This window comes from Pollicipes pollicipes, unplaced genomic scaffold (assembly GCF_011947565.3).
Source record: "Pollicipes pollicipes isolate AB1234 unplaced genomic scaffold, Ppol_2.1 Scaffold_4295;HRSCAF=5057_pilon_pilon_pilon, whole genome shotgun sequence".
Taxonomy (NCBI): domain Eukaryota; kingdom Metazoa; phylum Arthropoda; class Thecostraca; order Pollicipedomorpha; family Pollicipedidae; genus Pollicipes; species Pollicipes pollicipes.
The window spans coordinates 7,041,262-7,049,568 of NW_023596461.1; the positions used below are offsets into that span (position 1 = coordinate 7,041,262).

General features: G+C 63.9%; 1 pseudogene; it reads right to left on the reverse strand.

Annotated features, from left to right (window-relative positions):
• Positions 1-1,211: 1,211 nt before the first annotated feature.
• LOC119096611 (phosphatidylinositol 4,5-bisphosphate 3-kinase catalytic subunit alpha isoform-like) overlaps positions 1,212-8,307 on the reverse strand; it is a 20,360-nt pseudogene continuing 13,264 nt past the window's right edge.

The following is an 8,307-nucleotide window of genomic DNA, read 5'->3' on the forward strand; positions in this document are numbered from 1 at the left end:
CTGCCGACCGCCGGGACAGCGCAAGACAAAACAACCCGACGGCTCCCGCTGCGCCGACTGACGTGCCGTGTCAGAGACCGGACGGCTGGCGTCAGAGGCCGGACGGTTTGTCCCATTAGCATCGACGAACACGGCCGACGCGTCACGGCGTCAGAGCCGCGCCGCAGGGCAACGCCGAGTGTTCGCTGGGGTCACGACACTCGTGGCCTCATGCGTGACCCGCGCTGGCGTGGGACGCTACACCGCCCGGCTGCGTGTTGCCGGCACGCGCCCAGCTGCGGTCTAGAGAGCACGAACACAATCCACGCCACCAGGGTCATCACGTACGATCGTCACCAGAAACAAACGCCGTCCGAAGCCTTTCGGGAATTTGGGGGTTAGCCCAGCGATGAGCACGAGTGCGATACTTGATGGCACTGATTTTCATCCAGTGGCGGCGCCGACTTTCGACCTTGATTACAAGCAGTGATCTTATTCCAACTGCAAACACGGGCCCTACCTCAGCAGCGTTACGACAAGATCCACGCCCTCCAGGAGAGCTCAATGGCAGTGCAATCCCCAAGCGCATCGTGACCGCTGTGACCCAAGCTCACGTGGCCGTGGCCGCATCATCCCGCTGCGCCTCGTGCGTGTCTCTGTGTGCGTAGGTCCGCCGACGGCAGCCGACGGCTGGCTGGCCGCTCAGTCCCGGCCGGCCGTCACCAGAGGCGCGTCGCTCGGCGCCGCGCCGCCGCCTCCCAGCAGTCACACACCGCCGGTCCGGCACTACAATGTATTCGGCGGGCCGACCGCGCGGCCGGCCGGCCCGTTTGCACTCTGTGAGAGGCTGGGCGCACCAGCGCCAGTGGAGTGATGACGCCGCCCAGCGCGCGCGCGCACGAGGGCGCCGCCCGACCCGACCGAACGGCGCCGGCGGCCCCAATACACGGTAAAACAGACGACCGCCGAAGGCGAGCCGGCCGGCGCGCCGTCCCCACGGACCGGCGCGCGGCAGACCGCCCGACCGCGGCCCTAAAACGACCGCCACGCGCGCTCGCTCCTGCTCCAACAGTCGAACGCGCTTCTCTCGGACTCGCTCGCGCGCTCTTCTCTCGGGTTCTCTCTCGCGCGCGCACTCGCTCCCGACTCGCACGCTGCCATGACTATCCGCCGCAGCTACCAATAAATAGCGCCGGCGGCGAGGGCGGCCGCGCCGCCGCGCGAGCGCGTACGCCGTATTGCTAAATGCACGCCGGCACGCTCCCGGCCGGAGAGCGGGGCGCCGCCGGAAGGCACACCGTCCACGCGGCCGACGCGCTACATGTGCTTCACCGAGTGGAAGAACCAGTCGAGCTTGGTGGTCCACGCGCCGCCGTACGCCTCGCTGAACTGGTTCTGGAAGTACTCGAGCGCCTGCTCCTCGCCCACCTCCACCTGCAGCGTCTTCCGGAGGTAGTTGACGTCGTCGGCGCACTGCCGGCGGCGGCGGTGACAGTGAGACGCACACGGTGGCCACGCGGACAGGTCGGGTATGACCGAGGACGCGGGAACGTCCCCAAAATGGGCAGGGCGAACCACTTTTACGGCCAAGTATTTCTGAGATCAGAGTTCATGTACGCTTTCACGGCACATGGGTAGGTCATGGAATGCCCGACCCCGGCTGTTCGTGTGCCGGGGAAAGACAAACCCGGTAGTGGCATCAGAGCAGCGACTTCAGACTCGGCGAAGATATCAGCCAGCATGGACGACGGGCGGGCCGGTGCGTACTCTCCCCACGAATGCCGCAAAACAGATAGGATGACGCGCGCGGTGTGATATCCACAGCCGGGGATGATGATAAGACGCAGTGGCAGCGTCATCGAAGGCGAGGAGATGAGGGACACAGTGCTGACATCGCAGAGACATGCCGCCAGCATCGGTCTCTGAGTGGTAATCCGGGGCTGACAGCACCAAGTCAATGACCAGTAGATCGGTAGACACGGTGCACCCTGACGAGATAGCTGAGCGGAATAAGTACAGACACGGGACCTCCTAACCGGGATCAGTACAGGCACGGGACCTCCTGACCGGGATCAGTACAGACACGGGACCAACTGACCGGGATCAGTACAGGGGGCCTCCAGACCGATTAGACTTCTGGTATATATATATATATATATATAATATATATATATATATATACATATACGGACATGGGGTTCCTGGTCGGGATCCGCACAGACGCAGGGTCTTCTACAAGGCAGACGCCGGAGCAGTCTTTACAAGCATTCCCTGATAACAGAACAAACTTCCTAACCATGTCTTCAGGCCGTTGGAAACCCAGACAGCATGAGATCCCTGCCAAATTACACACTTCCCGAATTTCTAAATGCGCAACCCACAAATTGCTGAATTGGTACGGCTGAATTACCACTTCAACAATCCCAAATGAATCTACACTTCAGATTTGATGGCCGGCACGCAAAAATGCATTACAGGTGATAATAGATGAATAATACAGCAGCCATCATTAACACGCGCCAGCCTGGCCCTCGTCCAAAAACGGCCACAAATTTGCACCAAACTGAAATACTCAAAACTTTACAACAAACTACTCCTAAATAGCCGTAACAGAGGCAACTTCGGATGCCAGGCGCGGGCCGTTCACAGCCGCACCTGTAGCTCGGTGATGCCCGTGGACAGCATCATGGTAAGAGCGTGATGAAGAGGTGACTGTGCTTGCGGAGCGCCAGGTACGCCTTGCCACACAGCTTCTGGAAACTGTCGGCCACAGCACTGTCACCACCGGCCGCCGCCGCCGCAGGGCAACGCGCAGCTCGCGCGACATCTGTTGGGGCTTGGGGGAAGCCGGCGTGCTCTGGGTTTACTCAATAGGGATTTGACGACCACACGACCGGCGTCGGACCCCAGCGCGCCACCTGGTGATGACGATACCGCAGTCACAGCTCTCGTTCCGTCACGCACTTACACGCGCGCACGCACACAAACACACGTGCGCCATCCAGCACAGGCTCTCCCGCTGCCGGTCCCCGCAACAGGTCGCGGTCACCAAGTCACCGGGGCGGCGCCGGGCCCCGCGACACTTACTCCTGGAAGGCCTTGCTCTTCTTGGGGTTGTCGGCGCCGCGCGCGATCACACGCAAGAAGTCGTCCGTCAGCACGAACGGCACGCGCTCGCGGCTGATGCCGAACTTCTTCTTGAAGTGGCCCAGAAAGTGGCCGAAGTCGATGTGGAAGATCTGCCGGAGGCGCCGGGCCCGCTGTGACGACGGCAGGGCGCCGAGGCACGCGCGCGCAGCACGGCCCGGGGAGGCACAATCTTATGTGGGACGAGACGGAAGGGGGGCACGGCATAACGGGCAATTTGGTGCTCAGTGCATACTGGCAAAGAATATGCGAAATTAATTGTGTTTGCCAGCTCGCGCGTGGCCCACATCCAGGAATGGTTTGGGAAGGACACATCACGTGTTCCCTCTCGCGATACACGGCTCCAGCATACAAGCATAGCATTACTTTAATCGCATATCTTTGGCCACACCCGCCATTACGCTCGCCACAGATTAGTCCTTCAATCACTTTAACCTGCCATTTATCAGCTCGTGTCATCCACTCCCTCCTGTCCCCAAATCGGGATGCGAGTGAACGAACAATCATAAGAACAACCGCTACCTTAACACAGCCCAGCACCCGACGACAATGGTGGCGCCACCAATCCCAGCTCGCCCCCTCGGTCTGCCTGACGGCCGTCCGCCCTCCTCTTTCACCCCATCCCGCCATCGTCTCCGGGGTCGATTTCCGACAGCTGTCGTCTGCTCTCCCCTGGCAGCTGGCCCACTTTTGGTGTACTTCCCGACGGCCAGCACCCGACCACGCGCCTGACCGTCCCGAACGGCCAGCCCCACTCGGCCCCACCTGGCCCTGGTGGTTGACCATGATGTTGTCCGGGTGGCGGTCGCCGATGCCCAGCACGAACGTGGCCACGCAGTAGCCGGCGCACGAGCGCGTGAACGTGTCGACGGCGGCGTCGTACAGCCGGCCCGGGTTGCGGTCGCGGATCCACTTGTGCAGCTGCGTCGAGTCCACCTGGATGGCGGCCAGCTTGCTCGCCTCCCGCTGTATCCGGTACACCGTCTTGGCATTGCGTACGACCTCGATCATGCCCATCTGACGGGGGAAAGGGGGGGGGGGGTCAGCGGCTGATGGGTGGCGTCCCGCCGGGCGAGAAGGAGGGGTCAGACAACACTGGAGCATGGACGGGGGATGGGAGGGGGGGGGGGGCGGTGCGGGCGAGCAGCTCACAGACACGGCGAGAAAGGCAGCGACCCGAAGACCAATCACACACCACGTGACGTTCAACAGACGACGCCGGACGGGTGATAGCCACCCATTCCGAAGAATGGCGGACGGCTTGACGGAGGGACTTCGAGGCACCGGCATACGTAGCACCACCAGCCAGAGCAGTCTTCGATAACCGGCATGGATCCACGCAGGGCTTCATGATACACCCGACGTTACAGGCGACGCGCACATTCCTAAGCAAGCCAAGGGCTGATTTAGAGGTTTACGTCATCGCGGACGCTCCGTAACAACACCTGGAGACTGGCTCCTTTTAACCTGCACCCATTCCCGCTGGCGCCGTTGCGACGCCGGCGTCCTCTTCCAGCCGCACGACTGGGCGCCCAGCTGACTCACCATGCTGCCCGTGGCCAGGCAGCTGTAGGCATCATGCGCAGGTCGAGCCCCTCCTGGTCCCAGGTGTGGTCCATGATCTTGATCACCTGCAGCGTCAGCATGTCCTGGCGCAGGTCTGCGCGGCGAGCGAGGCGCGCGCCCGTCACCCGGCGCCTTCAGCTCACGGCTCGCGGCGCGGTCACGCACAGCCGCACCCGCCACAACGACGCTCCCAAGGGTACTTGGCTGGACAGCCTGCCTGACAGACATCACTCCCAGCCGAACGCGCCACAGCAGGGACTTTTCTCCCGAGACACCCTCCGCTCGGCATGTACAGAAGGCGGAGGAGCAAATAGGAGAGACAGCCCTTCCTTTTCCCCACACATCCCCGCTGCGCCGATCGCTCGTCGCCGCCCCGACGCACCGTCTCCGTTCTTGAAGATGATGGCGTTCTTCTCGACGCGGTTGCGCTCCAGCGAGTCCCCGATGTAGCGCACCGTCTCGTCCGGGTTCGTCCACATGAGCCAGAGCGGCCGCCGCGCCGAGTCCATGATCCGCGACTCGTCCACCTGACGGGCGCAGGGCGTCGGCCAGTCAGACGACGGACGTCTGTGCCGCCACCGTGTGTTGTGTAGAGACTTTGTCAAGACGGGGGAGGGGCTCGACAATGTTGCAATTTAAATTCGCGCTGGTTTGACATAACATCCATGGCGTCCACTGAAACAAAAAGTCAAGGGCCCCGACGCCAGCAAGACGCTGCGACCACTGGCACCCCACCTGACGTCAACTAAAGCGAGGGAAAGTCGCCGGCCCTCGCGCCGCACACGCCCGCGGCCGTGGCATGACACCACATCCCTGGTGAGCCGTTCCCGCCAGACCACAAGCCGTGACTACGGACAGCGACGAGGTAGCCGCGTCTAAGCGCGCGGGATCGGCGCAGACGCCGTCGCCGCGCCGCCGCCGGCGAACCCGTCCTGTGAGGGAGCAGTGACAGGCCCCGGCAGAGAGCCCAAGCCGGCAGGCCTGATGGCCGCCGCAGCGTCAGCGTCCTGACACCGTGCCGGGCGGTGATTGATGACCGGGCCAATCACGCCACGACGAGAGCGTCCACCGACTCTAGACCGCGTGGATGCACTGCACGCATCAACGGCATGTCCGAACTAGCCGCATGCGACAGCACGTGTCGCAACAGTGGCGCGGCTGGTGAGCTGCGCGGCGGGGGCGAGGCACCTACCAGGATCTCGCCGAGCAGCACCTGAGGCGACAGCGGAGACGGAATGTTCTGCAGACTCTCCAGGTAGTCGCTCTGCTTGACCCGCTCGCACAGGTACTTATGCCGCTCCTGCCACGGCCCGGCACGTGGTCAGCCCCGGACGCTCACATACGACGGAAGGGGTCCCGCGTGTCAGAGGCCACCCCTGACACGCGGTCAGCCCCGGACGCTCACATACGACGGGAGGGGTCCCGCTGTCAGAGGCCGCTCCCGACACGCAGGCCAACCCCGGACGCTGGCATACGACGGAAGGGGCCCCGCGTGTCAGAGGCCACTCCGGACACACGGTCAGTCCTGGACGCTTACTTACGACGGAAGGGGCCCCACGTGTCAGAGGCCGCTGCTGACACGCGTCGGCCCCGGACGCTGGAAACCACGGAAGGGGCCCCGCGTGTCAGTGGCCGCTGCTGACACACGGTCAGTCCAACGCTGGCATACTACGGAAGGGGCCCCGCGTGTCGTGGCCGCTGCTGACACACGGTCAGTCCCAGACGCTGGCATACTACGGAAGGGGTCCCGCGTGTCAGCGGCCGCTCCCGGCACACGCACAGTCCCAGACGCTCACATACGACGGGAGTCCCGCCTGTCGGAAGGCACGGCGGCGCACAGCCGAGAGCGCGCATCTGCAGTCAGGTCGTTGACAAAACCATGCCTGGAGCGGGACTGATAATCAGCAGTGTTAGGCTATAATCCTGCGCAGTATACCATGCTACCGAGACATACATCCCAAAAACAAGAAGTTTGAAAGGTGGCCCAGACACAATGCTTGAACATATAAATGAAATCAAGCAAGCCTTGCCGTGGAAGACAACGCATCGTTGGCCTCACCTTGGGCGCTTCGTCCTTTCGATCCTTGAGACTCTGCGTCAGAATGGAGATCTTCTCCAGGCACTGGACCTTCTTGTTGAGCGCCTTGATGTTCCTGGCCCAGGCCGCGGCAGTAAGCCTCCAGCAGCAGATCAAACCGCTGATTGGAGCTGGCCGACTGCCGCTCCGACCTGACGGGCGGAGCCAGTGACGTCACCGACAGCCGACCAATCCACAGTCTGCCCGAGCGGGGGGGGGACGACTATCGTCACTAGGGCGTAGTTTCCTTTTTAGTTGGAGGGGGGGGGGGCTGAACCCCTCCCAACTTTGCCTCTAGCCCCCCCCCCCCCCCCCCAACTTAGGGAGGGATGTGGGCCAGATCTGGGGAGAACCCCGTTTGTTGCGAGTATTTGCAGGGTGAGTCATCTTTCACTGTTCAGTCCGGCAGCGGTTAACGCAGACGCGTTTATCACTACACAATCGGTCCCCCCCCCCACCACTCATTTTGTTAAGCCACAATTCTGCTCTCCACACGATGGACCACCAAACCGCTGTTTGTTCAGCCCCGACTGGGTCAGACGCGGCAACAGCTGTCTATGCGCCACACCTGAACGAGAGGTAACCTTAATTAATAGCCACGAGCCGCCGTTTCCACCACCCCGTCACCTCGTCACTCCAGAGGCCACACAGCGCGGCGTGGGAACACAGGCGATGTGATGGTGCGCTTCACGACGTCATCAACGCGCCACTACCGTACCTCCAGCCCCCAGGGCGCCTCTCTCCAACCGGCGCCACTAACGCCCTTCGGTTCCCAGCGCGCCTCTCTCGCCCGGCACCAGTACCGCACCGCTCACCGCCAGCCCCCAGCGCGCCTCTCCCAACCGACGCCACTACGCACCCCCAGCCCCCAGCGCGCCTCTCCCACCCGGCGCACTGCCGCACCTCCAGCCCCCAGGGCGCCTCTCCCACCCGGCCCACTGCCGCCACCCCCAGCCCCCAGGGCGCCTCTCCCACCCGGCGCACTGCGCACCCCCCAGCCCCAGGCGCCTCTCCCACCCGGCGCACTGCGCACCCGCCCCCCCCCTCGCGCCTCTCCCACCCGGCGCACTGCGCGCACCTCCATGCCCCCAGGGCCCTCTCCCACCCGGCGCACTGCCGCACAGCCCCCAGCCCCCGTCGCCTCTCCCACCCGGCGCACTGCCGCACCCCCCACCCCCAGGGCGCCTCTCCCACCCGGCGCACTGCCGCACCCCCAGCCCCCAGGGCGCCTCTCCCTCCCCCCGACGCCACTGCCGCACCCCCAGCCCCCAGCAGCGCCTCTCCTCCCCAACCGACCCCTACCGCACCTCCAACTCCCAGGGCGCCCCTTCCATACGGCGCCGCAGCGCGGCCGGCCGCGCCCCACCTGAGGTGCCAGAACAGGAAGTGGCCGATGTTCTTGTTGCGCAGCGCCCGCTCCAGAATGAAGCGCGTCAGGGCGTTGTCCAGGTGCATCTCGTGTCGGTCAGCGTGTTCACCAGCTGGATCAGGTAACTGGCGGCACGCGCACACCACCCGCCTGATCCGACCGGCCAGGG